The sequence below is a fragment of the Carettochelys insculpta genome, chromosome 7 (assembly GCF_033958435.1).
Source record: "Carettochelys insculpta isolate YL-2023 chromosome 7, ASM3395843v1, whole genome shotgun sequence".
Lineage (NCBI taxonomy): Eukaryota > Metazoa > Chordata > Testudines > Carettochelyidae > Carettochelys > Carettochelys insculpta.
The window spans coordinates 2,722,376-2,743,358 of NC_134143.1; the positions used below are offsets into that span (position 1 = coordinate 2,722,376).

At 53.0% G+C, this 20,983-nt stretch overlaps 3 non-coding genes across 3 annotated transcripts; all 3 read right to left on the reverse strand.

Moving 5' to 3' along the window:
- Positions 1 to 1,043: 1,043 nt before the first annotated feature.
- Positions 1,044 to 1,116, reverse strand: TRNAR-CCU (transfer RNA arginine (anticodon CCU)). The gene has a single exon. It is a non-coding gene; the product is annotated as a tRNA-Arg (tRNA).
- Positions 1,117 to 9,095: 7,979 nt separating this feature from the next.
- On the reverse strand, positions 9,096 to 9,168 carry TRNAA-UGC (transfer RNA alanine (anticodon UGC)). Its single transcript has one exon. It is a non-coding gene; the product is annotated as a tRNA-Ala (tRNA).
- Positions 9,169 to 11,463: 2,295 nt separating this feature from the next.
- On the reverse strand, positions 11,464 to 11,536 carry TRNAF-GAA (transfer RNA phenylalanine (anticodon GAA)). Its single transcript has one exon. It is a non-coding gene; the product is annotated as a tRNA-Phe (tRNA).
- Between the last annotated feature and the right edge of the window lie 9,447 nt (positions 11,537 to 20,983).

Genomic DNA, 20,983 nt, shown 5'->3' on the forward strand with positions numbered 1-20,983 from the left:
CGAAAGCTCACCTCAAAATTATTTTGTTAGTCTTTAAAGTGCTACTTTACTGCTTTTTTGTTCTGGAGAGAGAAAGTTTAATGAAACTCCATTTGTAAAACCACTCTGGAGTGGGGGAGGAAAAGGAGCCGGGGAAGCGGGTTTGTCTTGCAGGGGCCTGAAGATCAATGACTCAAAAGCGAGTGTCTGTCACTTGCGTACAGAGGAACGGCAAAGCCCAGGGAAGGAAGAGGAGAGGGCTTGTGCTGCCAGAGGGAGACAGCTCACTCCATCAGTCTCCTCAGGCTGAGGGCAGGTGGTAACAGGAGCCTCTTGGGTACCCACAGATTTGAGTCTCTTCCTTTCCCACAGTGGCCCATTTTCAGGATCTGCTTTTTCTCAAGCAACCCCTTTCTCCTTCTCCAGAACCCAACTTCTGTCTGACACATGTGGGATGTGGCCACACGAGCCTCTCTTTTGCAGGGGCTATGGGAGTGCGCCACTTCAGAAGATGCTGTGATGTAGGGGGGTATGTGTGTGTGTGTGTGTGTGTGTGAGTGGCTCACAGAGGGGGTGGGGCTCCTGCTGAGGGTAACCTGGTGACCAGGTAACACCTTTGTACTGCAGACAAAGCGGGAGGTGGAGCCCAAGGAGTTTAAATTGAAACTGGGAGTTGGGAGCAGTTAGTCTGGGCTGGGAGGGAGAGAGACACAAAGGAGGGGGCAAGGCCCCGGCTCTGGGGGCCCCTCAGGGCCTCCTCTTCCCAACACGGATTGGACTGGCTGTCTCTGCCTACTGTACTGACTCTACTGTAAGATGCTGTGTCCTGTCAGCTAATAAACCTGCTGTTCTCCTGCTGAGGGAGAGTCAGTCCTGCCCACGGATGGGGTGCAGAGCTTGGGAAGCCTGAACAGATGCTAATCAGGCAGTGATGTCAATGCGCAACAACTCGATAGCATAAAAGCAGCCTCCTGCACTTCAAAATGACCACTGCTGCACGGACCCTATCTGATTTATGAAAGCCCCACCTTTGCCTTGCAACTAATACGAGGGAAATAGGGCTTTACCCCAGATGGGACTTGACCCCACAGTCCTTGGCTTAGGAGGCCAATGCCTTATCCATTAGGCCACTGGGGTACTCAAGCAAAAGGAAGCAATGAGGGATAAAATTCTCTCTCATAAATGTACGTTTCTTACCTTGGAAGACAAAACATCTGCTCTTTCTTTGTTGTGATTTTGAGAAACACCCATGGACTAACTCTGCAGTAGCAACAAAGGAGTGACCCACACCCAGCTAGATGTCAAGTTACCATCCCTGGCCATTCACCAGTAAGGGACATGTAGGTAACAGAGTCACAGTTCCCATGAAAGGCAGCTGCTCAGTGGGCTGTACACCGTGAGCTCCCTGGCTCTGAGACTCACCAAGGATCTTTCTGGCACCCAGAGGAGCATGTAAAATAAGGGACATTGATATGATCTTTTCTCCTCTCCTCCTGTACCTACACTGAAGACAGCAACAATGTTGGAAAGTCAAAGAAACCTTTGACTTGTCCAAACCAGAAAACCATCCCAGCAAGCACAAACTGCCAGAAGTTATGGGGAAGGGAAACCTTCCAATCTGGCTCAGCCTGAGAACATTTAGGAATTAGACCAGAATTTCTCTTTTCTTTCTCTTGGAGCAGTTCTGGACTCCAGCACCAATACCACCTCGAAACACATGCAACTGATCTGCTTGTGGGGAATAAATGCTTTTTAATGTTTCATCTTAGCTGCTGCGGTTTTGATTGACATTTGGGGAGTCTGTGCAAGGTAAAGTGCAGGGAACTGGGCTTGTAGACCTCGTGAGGTCCCTTCCAGTTCTAGTACTCGATGAAAGAGACTGGAGCATGGTCACCCCTTTGATTTACTGAGGGACTCAAGAGGGAGCTCACTCTAATGAGATGGTCTACAGCTGTGTCATGTAAGCCTTTTGTCAGAATGAGTTGGCAGCAACCAGGGCCTGTTTCAACATCCAGGGGTCCCTTTTCATCCACCTCACATAGAACCAGCTGGAGCCCCCACCCAGTAGCCCAGGAAATTCTCACGCCCCTGGGCGCCTCGCAGAGGCAATGCTTCCCCACTCACAGGCAGAGAGTCTGAGTGTAGAAAATAAGCTTTTAATGAAAGAGGCAGAAAAGTCACATGGCACAAGCTTGGGGAAATACCAAACCCAGAGTTTGCAACCAACCCTCAACTAAGTGTCCCAGCTCAATTAGATGGAGCAGCGCCCTTTGCCTCTCAGGCTCAGCAGTCCTCTACTGTAAAGAGTCAATCCACACACCCGAACTTTCTCCCTACCCGCTTCAAATGGCCCACTTACGAGTCTGCCCAGTCTGTGCAGGCCCTGACACATCACTTTAGACTTGTCTACACTCGCCCCTTCATAAAACTAAACAGGAAGAAGGGACATTTGAAGAATAGGGGGTCCCTTCGACACCCCCCCCCCTACACAGACGGCACAAGATTCGAAAGTGGCACTTTTCAATCGCCGTGTCCTCCGTTATGCTAATGAGGCACTGAATATTCATGGCGCCACCTCCTTTGCATCTTCTGACCTCACTCATGACCATGCCCCTTCTGAAAGGAAGAGGCTGGTGTCGATGGGGCCCTTGATGCGTTCCCTCACTGAACAGGAGGTAATGCAACCTCTGTGCTGGACCATCGTTCCACTTCCCTTGCCAGCTGCCCACCCGCCAGCACACCTGCTGGCTGCTTCTCACACCAGATGCCCCTCTACTCTCTTGTGGGTTTTGCAGTAGACAGAACCCTGGGGTTGTAGCACTCCAGGGCTTCAGCTACCCGCTCACAGGGGAGTTCAGTCCCGAGTGGTATTCAGCTCTGGACCTACGTACAGCATCTCAGTCTCACCAGGATGGATTGTTACAGAATAGTTATAGACCCATCTCCAGCTCTACCTTCCAACAGCAGGGGGAAGAAATAGTCACACCAGTTTTCCTGCTGTATCACCCAAAGGCTTCCAGCAAGCTCAATCAACCACTATTCCTCCCCTTTTCCACCTCATAATGCTTTGATGGAGGGAGCCCTGTGTAACCCATATCTTACACGGCAGTGGTGACTGCCCCGTACCCCACAACACCTTCAAGCATTGGTGAGACTCCACAATTCTTACCCTGGGTGACAGCACAAATTGTCACGTTACAACAACAAGTTATTTACAATAGACGAAAAATCGTTGCTTCACTTGCTCCCATCAGGCTTTGTTTACAAGGTACCACATGGGCACCCCTTTACATTTTCGTGGCAAAGACCTCCGAAGGGCACATTCCCCAATCCCCCAGCAGCACTGAGTTCCTGCTGGCACGTTCTTCACAACAAGAAAAAAATTCTGAGAAGCAGGAGATGAGCTGATGCCTCCTTGCATACAGTTCATGAGCAGCTCAGGGGACCATTCCTGCAATTCACCTCGCAGGACCCCTCCACACTGACAGTGGTGTGACAAGAGAGCAAAAAGGGGTGTGGGGGAAAAACTGCTCTCAGGGTTAAAAGAGGTTTTTTCACACTAACCAGACTCACTCTGTAAGTGGGTACAAGGGGGTCATCTGCACTTATTTGAAGTCCCCACCCTGTCAACGAGAAGTCCCTATTTTGTTGCCTAGAGACAATTTATCCTGTAGGCTCCTCTGTCTGGGTTATCAGGTACCTTTGTAGTGTAAACTGGCCTCAAGCACAGCTGGTGTTTGCAGACACGTCTCAGGGGAATTCTGCTGAGACTTTCATATGTTAAAGACGACAATTAATGACTAAACTGTCCAAACAAACTGGAAAGAGTCCTTGGAACTGGTTCTCATGGCTCCCACTTCTTTGCAAGCTGGCAGCCTGCATGTATGCATCATAAAGTTTCCTTTTAGATCTCACTCTTGCCTCACTGCTTTGACCTCCAGCCTCGGACCTTTGGGGGACACTGTACGCCAGGGGAACAGGGTTACCCAACACCAGCCAGGAAAAAGTCAGGGGTGCTCAGAAAATACACTTGCTTATGGGTTGCATGGTGGAAGGGGCAGTACTCAGGACTTTCAATTCTGCAATCTGAGTTCAAATATCAGTGGGACCTGGTGGTTCTCGACTGTCCACCTCTTCTCCAAAGGCTTGGCTATTTTATGCCCAGGAGTACCCGAGTGAGTGCTTTATCCTCCTGCTGGATGAATGAAGCCCATTGGAGTCAGGTATCTGGTTGGGCTGACTCACCAATCCACCTGCAATATATTGGCGCCCTAGAACTCACCAGTGTGTGTAGAGGTAGATGTGGTCTGAGGTTGTGTTTCTCATGGCTGCCCCTGATGCCCTCTCAACTGGTCCTGGAGGTGCCAGGCTATTCCTATTGCACACGTGGCACGTAAAGAAAGGAGCACCAAGACCAGGCTAAAAAAATCATGGGACAGCAGGAGTCCCAGGCTGGAGCCCAGCTCACCTGTCCTGCTGATACTGACATCTCTATGGGATGGCTCAAAAGCCACAGAGCACCTGAGGGCAGTGCGAGAGGAGGGGAGGGCCATGACCGTATGTGGCCTGAGAATCTTCATAACGTCTCTGAGCCAGGCTGCTCCCCACCACCAAACCTTCACTAAGGACACCCCCAAAGCAGCGTGTGGTCTACAGGCACCGTCACAAGGTGGGAGGAAATCAGCCAAATCCTCAGTGGGGTCTCATAACTGTGGGGCTCATTTCAGCTGTGGGGCAGGAGATGTGTCCTGAAGAGGCTGTTCCCCAGGTGGAGACAAGCACAAAACAAGCCAGAGCTTGCACAGGGTTCGGCACAGTCACATGGAGACCTGCCCCAGGCCCTGTGTCTGGTTCTGCAGATCAGTCTATTGCTGTTGGGGCAGAGAGGAGATTGTGACATTCATTCCCCCTTGGGCAAGTGTCTGTCCCTTTCCCAGCTGTGTACTGCACAGCTCAGGAGCTGGGAGAGACCAGAGCCCCTGAGCCAGCCTTGGGAACAGGCCCTTCCCTTAGAGGCAGCTGCCCATGTCCCACTCTGCAGCTGAGCCAGGGCTGCCCCCTCCTTGCCAGGGCACTACACCTTGACTGTGCTTGGGGCCCTGCTCAGCCCAGGCAGAAGCTCTGCAGGGGACACAGGTGAGTGCAGCGCTGTTGGGCTGACACAGGCTGGGCCCAGCAGCAGCCAGCCTGTGTCCCGCGTGGTGACCAGCCCACATTGCCAGCATTTCCCCTCACCTCTGACACAGACGGCCCCCAGGCAGTCCCTGGGCAGTGTCTCAGGGCGTGTGCAGCTGTGTTGTCCTGGTGTAGCTAAAACACAGGCCTTGTTGAAAGCAAGATTTGAACCTCCACCCAGGAAGCCCACTAGATTTGAACTCCAACGCCTTAAACACTCGGCCATCACAGCTGTGAGACTATTACTGCCCCCAGGCCAGAGACCCTGGTGAATGCTCGGTGGGCCGAGGCTGGTCAGGAACACTGCCAGACAGCTGGTGGGGTTCTGCTGCCCTCCCCGTCCTCAGCCCCGGCCCCGGCAGTGTCCCTGGAAGCTGTGTGCTTGGGCGGCTGCTCAGGAGAGATGCAGGTGCTGCCTGGCTAATTAGCAGAGCCCCACAGGCAGCAGCCGGTGTTTCTCTTGGAGGTGCACATCTGCCCAGGCCTTGGTGCACTGAGCAAAATGTATTCTACGTCCCCAGGGAGCATTTGAGGGAACTATGGCCCTGGGGCAGCAGATGGTGGGGGAGGGGGATCATTCTGCCCTGGAGACAGTTCAGTGTAAAATAGGAAAAAAACAGTTTTCTAATTCAGAAAATGTTGTTGCAACAAGGTGCAAATAGAAGAACATTTTCATTTACACGCAGCAGCTTTCCAAAAGCCGGCACCTAGGCACACTTCTCACAGTGGAATCACTTCCTTCCTGAGCTCATGGGAATAAGGGGACTTCGAAGTAGGCGGGGTCCTTTCGAAAAAGAGCCCTTTCTGGATGAGACGCACGGTGGCGAGCCGCATCAATTTCGAAGCGCCGCTGCCACCCGCATGCTAATGAAGCGTTGAATATGCATTTCAGCACTTCATTAGAAACTTCGAAATGGCCATTTGTGTGGCCATTTCGAAGTTTGGGGGCACGTGTAGACACGGCCTATAGCTCCCCAAACGAATCCTGTGGCAATCCATGGCCAATGACCTGGAGCCTTGTATCCCCCAGACCCTCCCCTTCGGCCCATCTGAGGGGTTTCAGAAACCCAGCCAGGAGTGAGGCCAAGGTCAAGGAATTCTGGTGCACTGAGGGGATGAGGAGCTACTGCTGCACATGACAAGCAGGTGCCAGGATGCTGCAGTTTTTAGCCACCTCTTGACTGGCCTGAGCTCCAAGGGACACCCCACCTGCAAAGCAGACTAATGATGGAGCAAAATGAAGGAACTGTGGCAGGTCTACTGCCAAGCCCATGATGCGGCCATCATCTGCCCCACTTCCAGGAGCTCAACAGCCTCGTGGGACCCACCTGGGATACCACCAGGTCAGATGGAGCCCAACTGGATAACAGGCTGTCTGGACACCCTCACATAGCCTGTGACCACCCAGCTGGCCCAGCCGCCCACTCTCTCACCAGCCACTTCTACAGCCCCTGCCCAACATGTCCTCCACAGTGTCCCACAGCTCTCCCCACACATCCGCCCACAGTCCCTAACATTGCTGCCCTGCTACCACCCAATCTGCCTCCAACCCCTCCCTCCTTTCTCGCAGCCCCTAATTAACCCAAGCATATTGGACCCCTCCCTTGCCCTCACCTCCTCATGAGCCCAGCCCCATCCCAACCCTGGTGGGAATGTGGAGTATGGCCCCCTGTCCCTTCCCTAGAGACCTCTCACAGTTCTGTTGCCCCCTTCCACCCCTGGACCTTATGTCTGAGCAAATGCACACCATGAATAGACACAAGAAACCTAGGTGGACATGCTCTGCTAACCAGCTGGGAAGCATTGGAATCTCTGCTGAACACTCACACAAACCCACACCTTACACAGAACACTGACGGCGGCTGCAGCACAAAGATGGAACTTCCTCAAGGAGGTGATTTTTCTCCCCAAGTCTTTTTTTCTCAGGCAGCAAAAAGGGGATGATTTCTGGTACCCCTCAGGGTTTTCTCGACCAATTAGGCCTGATTTTGGCAGGAACAATTTAGGTTACTTATGTCAGGAATGGGCCGGGGGAACTCAATGCTGCTGAAGGCTGGGAGGAATGTGTCACCCAGAGATCATTTGCATGAGAATGCAAAGGTGTGCATGTGTGATACCTTTCAAAGAAAGCTTGATGGGTAGCAAGGAAGCAATGAGATTTTTTTCGATTGTAAACACATTGTTGTAAAATCACAATTTATGCTAACACTCAGCAGAAGAATTGTGAAATCTCACCAATGCCCCAACTCATTGTGGGGGACAGGGCAGTCTATGTATCTGCATAAGACATGGATTGCACAGGGTTCCCTGGTTGAAAGCATTGTGAGTGGAAGAAAAGAAAGTTGCAATGCAGTTTGGTCCTTGGTGTTGTCTTTGACTTGGTGCTATATATATGGCATTAGCTGAAAAGAAACAAATGAAGAAGAAACTACCAGTTTGCCACAGTGAGTAGGGGAATTTTTCAATGCTCATATTTGCAAAGTACGTGGCAACCAAGTACCCAAGAGACAGGAGCTCTTATTGGCTCTTATTCTGCCCCATCTTTAGATATCAAAGTTTCATGAAAAGAAAAAAAACACATTGAGGAGGCAGGCAGCGCTCTTAACGATTCTTCCAGAAATGAGTTGGCCCCACTGAAGAAATAACAAGAGAGAGGAGCACTGGTACTGAGCAAGTGACGACTTACAGGTTAGGCCAAAGTGCTAACCACAACACTGCAGCACACACTGACAGTTTGGTGCTTTTCTGAAGTGTTCTCGGGAGCCAGTGCGTCAGCCACATTCTCTTTGAAGAATGGGCAAGCAAAGGGCACCAAGAACGTTTAAAAACATCATCAATAACAATGGTGCAATAGCTTCTCCAATTCCTTTTTTCATAAGGAGACGAAACACAGCCAGACCTTCCAACCATCAATGTTCATATCCACTCAAAGTTTCCTGCCACCACCCAGGGACTCCTTCAACAAAACAGGAAACCAAAGTGCAAGACCATCAATGGCTTCTCTTCTAGCCAGTGTTTGCACCCACAGCACTTAGGAGAGGCAGACACGGTGTTCCCAGGCTCCATCCCAGTGCACAGGAGGCCCAGCAGCACAGTCACAGCCCTGCCAGGCGCAGGAGAGGGAGCAGATGTGAACAAGTCAACTGGGCATCCCCTCTGTCCCTCCTCCACCACCCTGAACCCCAACCTGGCATCCCCACCCCAGACTCTGTCTCCCATTCCCCACTACCCTGAGCCATGGCTGGGAATTCCCTCTGACCCTGCTGCCCCTCACCCCCTGTCCTAGGCCCCTGTCTGATGTCCCCACAGACCCTGCCTATCCCCTCCCTCTGCTGCCTAGATCACAAGATTAACATGGCCCATGTTCCCTGGCAGAGGGTAACACCATCACCCCCTGCTGCACTGTGCTTCCCATGGAGGGACCCTCAGCCTGCTGCCTGCTCCTGAGTTCAGCTGCTCCAGCTCACCCAGAGCACATGGCCTTGCACCAGCAGCTGTCCTGTCTGCTCTCCTACCCACAGGCACAGAGCCCAGAGGAGCAGAGCCCACAGCTGTCACCCCAACTCCAGAACCTTCTGCGTGTGCAGTGCTGAACCTGCCCACCACAAAGACTGACCTACAACTCACTGCTACCCGCTCTGGGGCATCACCATATTAGGTACATGGCTCACATGTGCATCACCACTTTCTCTCTCCTGAGGCAGCCCATGGCCATGGCTTCCTCCTTCAAATTCAGCCTCCAGGTCAGAGCTGTTCTTCTCAGCAGGTGGGAGAGGAGATGTTCAAATGCTCTTTTGTGCCATTGCACACAGCCAAGCAGAGACAGCTCCAAATGCCCCCTCTACACTGAGAGCTTCCTGGAGAGCAGCCAAGCAGGAGAAGAAGGGGGCCCTGGTCTCACATTGCCATGGAAGAAAAGGCTGCAGAAAAGCCACTTTCAGTGGAGAATGTGGGTATCGATCCCACTACCTCTTACATGCAAAGCAAGCGCTCTACCATCTGAGCTAATTCCCCTCTGGCTAAAGAGAACCTGTGCCCCACTCACCTCATAGTTGATTCCATATGTCCCTGCCGCTTCCCTGGCTCCTTTCCTAAGATGACACTTGTAAAACCAGTTCCTATCAGCTGGTTGACTGTGTGGCCGCACTGCCAGAGTAGGAGGTTCACCATCACTTTCCCAAGAAGTTCATGTCTGAATGATGCCTCATTCTTACCACTGCTCCCACAGAAACCTGGAGTAGGGGCTGGGACAATGTCAGGAGAGACATTGAAAAGAGGCCAGTTGGGGATGTCAAAGAAATCAAATTGATGGCCTCTGGGAGAGAACTGCAGCCAGCTGGGTGTGTGCTCCTGGAAAAGACTCCATGCGAAGAGCAGCAGCTGAGGTGGAGAGGGCAGAGCTGGGTTAAGTGAAAGCAAAGGAGTGATGGCCCTTTGGGGGTTTGTCTATTATCAGAGCTGTTCAATCCATCGGACAAAGGGGGGGTGGCTGCACTACAATCACAGAACAGGGATGGAAGAGACCTAAAAAAGCCATCAAGCCCAGCCCCCTGCCCGAGGCAGGACCAGACCCATCAGATCAGCCCCGCCAGGGTTTTGTCAAAATGAGACTTAAACATCTCCAGAGATGGAGACTCCACTTCTTCCCTGGGGAGACCGTTCCAATGCTTCACCAACCTCCGAGTGAAAAAGTTTTCCTAATGTTCAAGCTGGACCTTCCCAACTGCAACTTGAGTCCAATGTTCCGTGTTCTGCCATCCGTGACCACTGTGAACAACCTCTCTCCAGCCTCTTTGCAGCCTCCCTTCAGTAAGTTGAAGGCTGTTATCAAGTCCCGCTTCAGTCTTCTCTTCGGCAGACTAAACAGTCCCAATTCCCTCAACCTTTCTTCACAGGCCACATGCTCCATCCCCCGAATTATTTTGGTCGCCTGCCTCTGGACCCTCTCCAGTGTATCCACATCCTTCCAAAAACTGGGGGCCCAGAACTGGACACAGTACTCCAGATGCGGCCTCACCAAACCCGAATAAAGAGGAATAATCACATCTCTGGATCTACTGGCAACCGTCCTCTTGATGGGACCTAATATTCCGTAAGCTTTCTTGGCTACAGTGGCACACCGTTGACTCATGTCCAGTTTCTCGTCCACTTCAACTCCCAGATCTTTTCCTGCAGAACTACTACTGAACCAGTCAGACCCCAGCCTTTAACAAAGCTTGGGATTCTTCCGGCCCAGGTGTAGGACTCTGCACTTGTCCTTATTGAACCTCATCAGATTTTTTGCAGCCCAGTCTTCCAATTTGTTGAAGTCACTCTGGACCGTAGCCCTACCCTCCAGCATATCTACCTCTGCCCTGAGCTCATTGTCATCCACAAACTTGCTGAGGGTGGAATCCAACCCCTCATTCAGGTCATTGATAAATATGTTGAACAGACCAGGTTCCAGAACTGAACGAAAGTCGAACTCCACTAGGAACCGACCGCCATCCCGACATTGAGCCGTTGATCACTTCCCGCGGGGCCCATCCTTCTAGCCAGCTTTCTATCCATCTTACTGTCCGTTTATCCTATCCACATTCCTTTAACTTGCCATCCACACCACCTGTGAATGCTGAAGTCGCCTCCCATCAGGTCTCTTGATTGCTCCCTGCCAGCCACTCAGCCTGTGTCCTTTTTTTTGGGCCTCTGCTCATAGCAGCCAGAGAGGAAGGACAGGCTCCCTGGCCAAGGCTGTTGGTGGATGTTTTTTGTTTCACTTAGAACAAAAGTGTTCCCTTGGCTCATTGAAAGGTACCGCAGTCTGTCTGATTGCTGGCACTCATAGGGGCAGGGAATGCCAGGCTCCAGGCCAGCCATAGAAGCAGGAACACATGCCAGGACACAAATGACACACTGTGTTTGTTGCTGATTTCAGCTTGGAAACTTTTGGGATAACCAGCGCACCACAGAATCTCGGCTGGGTTCCTCTGAGCCTCCCCTGCAATGCCATCCACCTGTGTGGCATGTGCCGTGACACCTGGATAGGCCAACCTAGAGAAAGTGGTGGTGAGAGGCCCTAAGAGCTGCCTTTCACTAGCTCAGCGGGTGGAGCAGTGGACTTTCGGGAACTCTCAGCAAGTTCTGTGTAGTTGACTGGATGAGAGTGGGCACAATGGGGTCTTTTCACCCTCCCCTTGCTGAGGAAGAGCAAGAGAAGAAATGAAAAGCCTTCAAGCACCAAGGTGTCCGGAAAGGTCTGACAACGTCCTTTCCAGCAGCAAGGACCCATGTAGTCACTAATTGCTCTGGGGCCTATGTTAGCAAAAGCTCTGCTGAAGCCTGGAACTGAACCAGGGACCTTTAGATCTTCAGTCTAATGCTCTCCCAACTGAGCTACTTCAGCAGCTGCTCAAATGCTCCCACCTCAATGTTGGAAATGTTTTTCTCAGCTATTGTTGCCTTTGCGAGTGTCCTTGAGAGGCAGGAGGAATATTGGCAGCTTCTTTCAGCTTGAGTTCCTCTTTTGCCCCATTTCTGCCTTACTTCCTGGTTCACCCAGTGGCCGCAGGGGACTGCAGGATACTGATGGTAAGGAAGAAGATGGGATCTGACCCTTTCACCACAAGAGTATCTTACCACATCCTGGCCACTTAGCCTCAGGATCACTGTGTGACCGGATGGTGCCCAAGCTTTTGGAGAGGGGCAAGAAGTAAACAGGGCCACTCATGTGTAAAGGCCAAGAGTTACAAAGCAAAGCAACCCCAGGAAGAGTCTTTGAAGAAGTGACCCATCGGGATGAAGCATCCACAGGTCCTCAAGTGCTCTCGGCCATCCTCCCTGTTGAAGGAAAAGGTCCAGGATCATTGAACCATGGAGATGAATGTGTGGTTGTGCAGATCATGTCGGAGAGAAAGCTATGGTTTCTTCAACCATGGGATTCTCTTCTGGGCATACATGTTGCAAGGAGGAGATGGGATGACTTAACAAAGAGAAGATTCAGGGGCAGAAAGAGTCCCAGTATGGGCTCAGGAACAAGGTGAGTGGGTTAAGAGAGTTGTTCCCAGGCAGAGGAGTTAGCTCAAGTGGCAGAGCGCTCAAACCCTTGTCCTGGTATAAGCGAATAACACACATTCAGAGCTCCTCCTTTCCTGGCTATGTCTAGATCGTTTATAGGTCCAGGGCACAAACGGAGCTGATGTGGAAAGACATAACACGACAGAGTGCTGAGGAGGACAGTGAGCTGGCAAAAGGTTTTTTTCTGCCCTCTTGGGGCATATGGGGATGGAACTGAAGAGAAGAAAATCCTCTTCTGCTCTCTGAGGGTGACAGAAACATCAATTGCTCCTCTCCAGACCTGAGGACAAGAAGAGACTTTTCCTGCCTCAGGCCAGGAGCTCAAAGGAGACAGAGAGGGAGAGGGAGAGAGAGGGAGCAGAGCCCTGGCTGGGCATCTCCTGGGATCATGATTCTCGCTCGTTCAAATAGTTCTTTTGAAAAAGGGGCTTCAAAACAGGTTCCATTGTTTGTAGATGCTGAATGTCCAAATAGCAGAGCAGTATTTCCAAACCCATGTTGTGTGTAGCTCTGCGATATCAGAATCAACAGCTCTGGAATCCCTCTCCTGGAATCGCTTATTGAGGCAGAACACTGCTGTGCACACACAGCCTTTGTGTCCCTCAGCCGTAGCCATGGGCAGCCACAGGGATGCTGTGGCCTCTGGAATAGGATGGGTGAGTCAGAAATTATGTTCAGACACAGGGGAATTAGCTCAGTTGGCAGAGGGCTCATTTAGCGTGCGAGAGGCTTTGGGATAAATGCCCACGTTCTCCAACAGAAATGGTGTCTTTTTTCCTTCTTTTCCAAGGCCGCATCAGGCTGGGAGCGAAGCTTCTCCAGTGCCCTCTTCCATTTCCCTCCATTTTGCTCCCTGCAAAGAAGCAGCCCATTAGGGTTCGAAAGCTGCTGCACCCCGGCCTCCTTGGCCTTAACGATTTCTCTTTAAAACAAAGGTTAACCTGGGTCATGTGCTATGATTACCAAATCTTTCAGATGTCGCCAGTTCCCCATTTCTAGGGAGCTTCCAGCACTGACCACAGTTTCCCCAGTACAGCAGTCCCAGGACACCTGTCCTCTGGGTCTCCAATGGCCAAGGCCCTTCCCCAAGCAATGTGGACCATGAAAGCCCTGTGGTTGCCATGACAATCTGGGCACTGCAGTAGGTCTTCCGGACGTGGGGGACAGTTTTTCCACCCCTGAGAGACACCACCCACTTGTCTAGCGCGGATCTGTGCAAAGAGTCACCCCCCTTGGGAGTTAAACTTCCCCAGCTCCTCTGCCGGACAGGATCTAAACTCCAGCAGAGCGAAGCAGGCCCAGGTGTGGCTGGCAGGAGTCAGGTGTGGGCAGACCCCAGAGCTCAGGCTGAGGCAGGCCTCATGGCTTAGCTGGCTAAAACACCTCCCTTCTAAACAGGAACCCCTGGTTTCCTGTCCCAGGGGTGCCTAACTGCTGCCCTTTCAGGAAACCTGCCAGGACATTGCACCACACGGATGTGAGATATAACCCCCAATGCCCATTCTGCTGGTTTCCAAGATGCTGACAGGGACTCGTAAGAGAGCTGCTGACACTTCAGTGCTCCTCTGCTGAGGTCCAGGGATCATAGATTCAAGTCTATTGGTCAGGAATTATTGTTTGTGTTCCTTCATGCTGGTCCCTGCGTGTCAGCAGCCACCCCACATGCTACTGGCGCCTGGGGGTTGGGGAGGCTCTTTGTGGCTGTGTCCTGGCCAGGGCTCTCCCCACGTTTGGTTCTCTGTGTTTTTAAGCCTCCCCATGGAGTTGTGAGCATTAGTTGCCTCCTGCTCCAGCTTCCCAGAGAAGGGGAGTTGTGGTGGGCTGCAGCCTGTAACTCCTGCTCCCTCCTGCTTTCCCCTGACTGTCAGCCTGGCCCTGGGCCTCTTTCCTTTAGCATCAGATGGACAAGGGACAAAGCTGAGTTGAAGTGCAAGGGCCAAACTTGCGGGCGTGAGGTGAAGCTGTGAGAAAAGCAATGCCTGGGAGTGTGTGAAAAAAGGGGAAGACTTTATCTTATTGTTAACCCCAATATGAGCAGCTGGCAGGACTCTGACCAGGGATGCCATGGGAGGGACCTGTGAAAAACATATCGTTTGTCACAGAAGCTGCTCTTGTTTCTGTGCTGGAAATCACCTCGTCCTTAGGAGTTCTAAATCTGCCCTTCCCCAAGCAACGTGGGCCACGAAAGCTCTCTGATTGCCAGGGTGATATGTGCACTGGGGGAGGTCTACATTGTACTGGGTGGGGGGGACAGTTTTTACACCCCTGAGTCATGGAGTGACACCACTGAATTTTCTAGCCCAGACCTGTCCAAAGAGTCACCCCGCTTGGGAGTTAAACTGCACAGGCTCCTTTGCCTGACAGGATCTGCACTCAAGCAGAGCTGAGCAGGCCGAGATGGGGCGGCAAGGAGTGAGGTGGGGGCAGACAGGAGATCTTGGTTGGAGACGGGCACCATGGCTTAGCTGGCCAAAGCACCTGCCTTGTAAGTAGGGGATCCTGGCTTCAACTCCCAGTGGCGCTTGTTACCATCCCTCTTTGGGGTTGGCTACTGTTGTCAGAGTTGCCACCAGCGTGGTGCTCTGCTCTCTCCAATGTATCACTCGGCTGCGTGCGTGTGTTCCCTCTGTGTGCTGCCCCAGCTCTGCAGATAGCTGACACAGCAGACTCAAAGAGAACCCCCAATGACCACAGAGTCTAGTAAGGTGTGAAGGCGCGTCGGCCAGGTTTATTGCTGTATTGGATACAGTAGTAGTTCCCTGTAGATTTCTTAGTCTAAGTCAGGGCATACTACAAATATGCACCCACGGTCAATGGACTCGGCTCAGTCAGTGGCGGGACTTTCCACTGCCCCCTTGGCCAGACCCAGACCACATCCCAAGATTACATTCTTATACACAGCTACAAACAACTTACTCCTCACTCCTGACGTATTGAGGTGCACCCTTCTACGTAATCAGGTGCCGCCTCTCACCTTGTACATGGTGGTTTGAACAAAACTCTATCCATCATATTACCCTTCTGCCCCTGTCATTGGGATGGGTCGGCCTGTTCTTTCTTATCTGTGGAATGGTCCAGGGTCGGGTGTTCTGGTACCATGTTCCTTTTTTCAACATGCTAAGTAGATAGGTTTCTGCAACATCAACCCTCTTCTTGCCAACTTCTGTGAGCAATGCATTCCTTCTGCTTACAGCTGCACTTTGCTTTCTGTTAGCAAAGTTTTGACCATTACTTTGGTTCAGGCCTCATACTAGGCCTGTACTTACTAGAGCTACTGTTAGTAAACAGGACTGGCGCATGTTAGATATGACCCCCAAATGTACATTCTGATGATTTCCATGATGCTGGCAGGGACTCATAGCAGAGCTGCTGACAGCTCAGTGCTCCTGGCTCCTCTATTGGTGGGGGCAGGGTCCTGGGGGGTGGGGAGGCTCTCTCTGGGGGCCTGCAGGCCAGGGCTTTCCCCACCTTTGATACTCTGTGTTTTTCAAGCCCCCCCATGGAGCTGTCAGCATTAGCAGCCCCCTGCTGCAGGTTCCCAGAGGAGGGGAGTTGTGGTGGGCTGCAGCCTGGGATGACTCCTCCCTTCTGCTTTCCTCTGACTTCTGAATGCTGGACTGAATGCTGGACTAATCTCGACCTTCACAGCCTCCTCTGGTGAGAGGTTCCATTGGCTGGCTGTGAGCTGTGTGAAAAATGCTTCCTCTTTGGTTCTGGTAGAGCTGTTGTCTATTAATTTCATTCAGTGATGCTCGTTCTCGTGTTGTATGGAGTAAATAGTGTTTTCATATTTATGGTCTTGTCAGGGGTGGTGTATTCAGAACCCCCTTTATGTTTCACAGGGCTGTGTAAACTTGCGGCCACAGTCAGTAGTCCAAGTGCTGTCTGCAGGGCAGCGTGGCCTTGCGGAGAGAATCAAGGCAGCAAGGTCCTTAATGGATGGGTGCTTTGGAAGGGGGCGGGGTCACAACCACAGACCCCACAGCAGGTAGCTGGTTTCTGGCTAAATCACGTGGCTAAGCAAGTCCATCAGCCTCTGCAGCTGTGCCAGGATTCTGTTCCCAGCACCCCCACAGAACGTGAAGTTTGCGTCAGTCGGGAACCGGCTGTTTTCCTGGCAGAAGTCCCCTTCTGCAGCCTGGGAAGCAGCAGGAGCATCTGAGCTCCTGGAGCTCCTTTTGAAAGGTAAGTCCTGGGGTTGGGGGGCAGCTGAAGTGGATTAAGCCTGGCTGTTGGCTGGGGCCGTGGCAGGGGAGTAGCGGCATGAAGGCTGGAGGGCGGTTAAAGCTGCAGGTGGTGAGGTTGAGCCAGGGCCATGCAGCCCTGCAGAGGATTGAGCTGGAGCTGAACATAGTGGGGGTGAGTCAGAGCTGCACGGTGGGTGGTGATCCAGAGCCATGCAAGGGCTTGAACTAAGACTGCACAAGACCAGGTGTGGTGAGCCAGGGCCAAGGGGCCAGGATTTTGAGTTTGCTTAAGGTGCATTAACCAGTGAAACCTAAACCTCCCACACACCTGAACCACTGAAACATAACCTCCCCTCTGCCCCGTGCACCCTGAATTACCAAAACTCAACCCCCCCGGCAGCCCTGCGGCCCCAAACCTAAACCTCCCACACACCTGAACCACCGAAACGTAACACCCCCGCTGTCCTGTGCACCCCCAACTGCCAAAACTCAACCCCGCCGCCAGCCCTGCAGCCCCAAACCTCAACCTCCCACACACCTAAACCACCAAAAGGTAACCACCCCTCTGCCCCGTGCACCCTGAACTGCCAAAACGTAACGCCCCCACCAACCCTGCAGCCCCAAACCTAAACATCCCATACACCTGAACCACCGAAACATAACCCCCCCACCCTGTGCACCCCAAACTGCCAAAACTTAACCCCCCCGCCAGCCCTGCAGCCCCAAACCTCAACCTCCCACACACCTAAACCACCAAAAGGTAACCACCCCTGAAACGTAACCCCCCCCGCTGCCCTGTGCACCCCGAACTACTATAACTCAACTCCCCGCATGTGACCACTATTATTCTAATGAGGTGCTGCATATGCATATGCAGGGAAGAGCTTCATTAGCATCTGTTGAAATGGCTCATTAGTATCCCCCTTTAGAAAGTGTAGCCACGGCCTAAGTGATCAGCTCTTCTGAGAAAGTTTTGATATCGATTTCATAGTGCTGAGAATTACTTTTTTTTAAAGCACGTGTGAGGAGAGAGAATAAATCTGGTGTTTAAACATTTCTATGTTCTGAAGTTGTTGAAAGAATTCTCGTGTTCTGTTCTGCACACACACATTTCTTTGTGATAACCTGTTGCAAATGTTTAGGCTGGAGCCTGGTTCTGCTTTTCTACCTTTTTCCCCACAGCTACGTCTGCACTGGAGAGCTTTTTTTTTTTCAAAAAAGCTGCAGCTCTTTCAAAAAGTCCTGTGGAGCATTGACACACGAAGCCTGTGGCTACACTGCCCAGCCCTTTTGGAAGTGGCATGGAAATGTGGCCAATAGGAAATGCAAATGAGGTGCAGATTTAAATATTGTGTGTCTTAGTTGCATAACCACTCAGGACCTCAGTTCTGGAAGAGCTGAAATTGAAAGTCCCAGTTGTGAGTGCAGCTGCTTCCCTCTCCTCTAGCAGCTGAGCCGGTGAAGGACTCCCCCCAGTTTTTATAAGGGCCCCCACCTGCCTGTGGCAGGGCAAGCAGTGGCTTCAGGATGCAAATGAGGGGAGGGCAAGGTACCACACAGCAGCAGGTCAAGCTCCTGTAGTGGAGTCGTTATTCCATTTACCTGACGCACAAAAGGTCCTTCCTTCAAAACCAGGCAGAAGCCTCAATGCCTCTGTTTTTCGAGCTCCCCCTTATGCCCACAAGGGCTCGTCTCTTTCTGCCATAACCTTTCCCTCTGATAAGCCCAACGCCCCTGTGACAGGAGTTGAACCAGACCCTGCTCTGCAGCAGGAGAGCCCAGCAGGTGCATTGCAGCGAGTGCACAGAAACCGTGTCCCTGCACGTACCTGAAGGCTTTTCCCTCACTGATGTCCCTGGCGAGGAACCACAGAGCTGTCTTTGCCTCTCAGCCAACAGAAGCTGTGCCAGGCAAGTGCCCCTGCCCTCTCCCACACCTTCCCTCCCAGCCCCAGCCTGCTCCTGAACCTGCCTCCCACCCCAGCCTGCTCCCCATCCGCCCCCTCCCTCACAGCCTGGCCTGGCAGAGAAGGGGCCAAGCCAGCTGGAGTTGCTGTGCTAACAGAGCAGCTGGAAAGGAGCAGAGCATGTCAGGAGGAGACACAAAGGCTGCAAACCCTGCCGATGGCCGGCCATGGCCCTGGTCCGTATCCACCCAGCAGGGACACATGGGCTGCGTCTACATGTGCACGCTACTTCGAAGTAGCGGCAGTAACTTCGAAATAGTGCCCGTCGCGGCTACACGTGTTGGGCGCTATTTCGAAGTTGAAATAGACGTTAGGCGGCGAGACGTCGAAGTCGCTAACCCCATGAGGGGATGGGAACAGCGCCCTACTTCGACGTTCAACATCGAAGTAGGGACGCGTAGACGATCCGCGTCCCGCAACATCGAAATAGCGGGGTCCTCCATGGCGGCCATCAGCTGGGGGGTTGAGAGATACTCTCTCTCCAGCCCTTGCGGGGCTCTGTGGTCACCGTGGGCAGCAGCCCTTAGCCCAGGGCTTCTGGCTGCTGCTGCTGCAGCTGGGGGTCCGTGCTGCATATACAGGGTCTGCAACTAGTTGTTGGCTCTGTGTATCTTGCACTGTTTAATGAAAGTGTGTCTGGGAGGGGCCCTTTAAGGGAGCGACTTGCTGTTGAGTCCGCCCCGTGACCCTGTCTGCAGCTGTGCCTGGCTCCCTTATTTCGATGTGTGCTACTGTGGCGTGTAGATGTTCCCTTGCTGCGCCTATTTCGATGTTGGGCTGAGCAACGTCGAAGTTGAACATCGATGTTGCCAGCCCTGGAGGACGTGTAGACGTTATTCATCGAAATAGCCTATTTCGATGTCGCTACTTCGAAATTAGCTATTTCGATGTAGCGTGCACGTGTAGACGTAGCCATGGAGACAGCCGGTGCAGGGCCCAGCCCCAGAGCAGAGACTGACCATGGCCGGGCTGTGCTGCTCTCAGGACAGGGCACAACAGGGCCCTGCTCACCCCAGCAAGCAGCACTGCAGGGTACAGGAGTGAGCGTAGCCCTGTTGGGCAAAACCTGCCCCTCCTGTGTCCCCGGCCGGCCAGCGAGTGGCAGAAAGGTTCCTGGCAGGGTGAAGTTGGGCCATACAAAAAGGTTCCAGGCATGTTGGGTGAGGTGGCTGGGGGGTGAAGGCAGCGGACGGCTAATCCATTGTTCTCTGAATGCACGTGTGCAAATCCAGTTCTTATCGAACCTTTCCAGTCACCAGCCGGCTGAGCTGTGTTGAGTTCCAGTCTAGTGTGTGACGCCACTTCCACTACAGCTGAGCCTGCCGCCTCCCAGCTCCTGTGCTGGGCAGACTCCAAGCACAGGCCATCTGTGTGAGGCTGAGCTCAGCTCTGGCTGCAAGAGGTGGGATGATTTCATTTGCCTCACAGACCCCAGGCTGTCTCCAGTGTGAGCCCAGCAGTGCTGTGTTCACCTCAGTCCCCTGCAGTGCTGCTGCCCAGGGAGAGCAGAGACCCAAACACTGCCAGGGTGCAGGGGTGCAGTACCCAGGCAGACATGGGGGCCAGGTGGGGGCAGCCCTGGTTCAGCTGCAGCCAGTGACAAGGGCAGCTGCCTCTGAGGAAGGGCCTGTTCCCAAGGCTGAATCAAGGGCACCAGCTACAGGCGCTGAGGCAGGTCTGCATTCAACTGTGCCACCCTGGGCAAGCCCTGAGTTCTTCTGTGCTTCTCAGCAGCTGGGGATGCCTCTTTGGGACATATCTCCTGCCCCACTGCTAAAAGGAGCCCTGCAGTAAAGAGGCCCCACTTGGAGACTGGCTGATTTTGTACCACCTTGTGATGCTGGCCTCAGCGTGCAGGCTGCTTTTGGGGTGGGTTTGGTGGAGGGGAGAAGCCAGGTCGGGGGGCTCTTTATGGAAGTCCTCTGGCCACATGTAGTCATGGTCCCCCTTCTTCTTAAGCTGTCCTGAGGTGCTCTGTGGCATTAGAGCCATCCCACGGATGTGTCACTACCAGCAGCTGCACCTCCAAGTGCCCGAAGGAGGACAGGTGAGCTGGGCTGCTGCCCGGAGCCATCAGGCCCACCAAGAGTGGGTCCATGTCTGGGAGGCCCTATGGGAGTACTTTGACTGGGGTGGTCCCAGTGAGCACCACCCAGGCCACCCCTGGTGCACCCCTTGCACACTCACACCACGGCCTGCACACCTCCCCCACCACCCACTGACCATCCCCACCACCCCCTCACTGTCCCCATCACCCACACACCAGCCCCCACCACATGCACATTGCCCCCACCACCCACTGACCATCCCCACCACCCCCTCACTGTCCCCATCACCCACACACCAGCCCCCACCACATGCACATTGCCCCCACCACCCACTGACCATCCCCACCACCCGCTCACCGCCCCCACACGTAACACGGGTGTGTGTGAAAATAAAACTGATTCCTTGTTAAACAACCAAAAAGCTCACCTCTGAGTGTGGAACATAACAAACACCATCATAACTCAGTACGGACATGGGGGAAACGATACACACTAACTATTTACATGGGGGGACGGGGCGCATGGGACTGCCCAAGGGTGTGGGTGCTGATGGGCACTGGTGGCCGTGGCCTAAT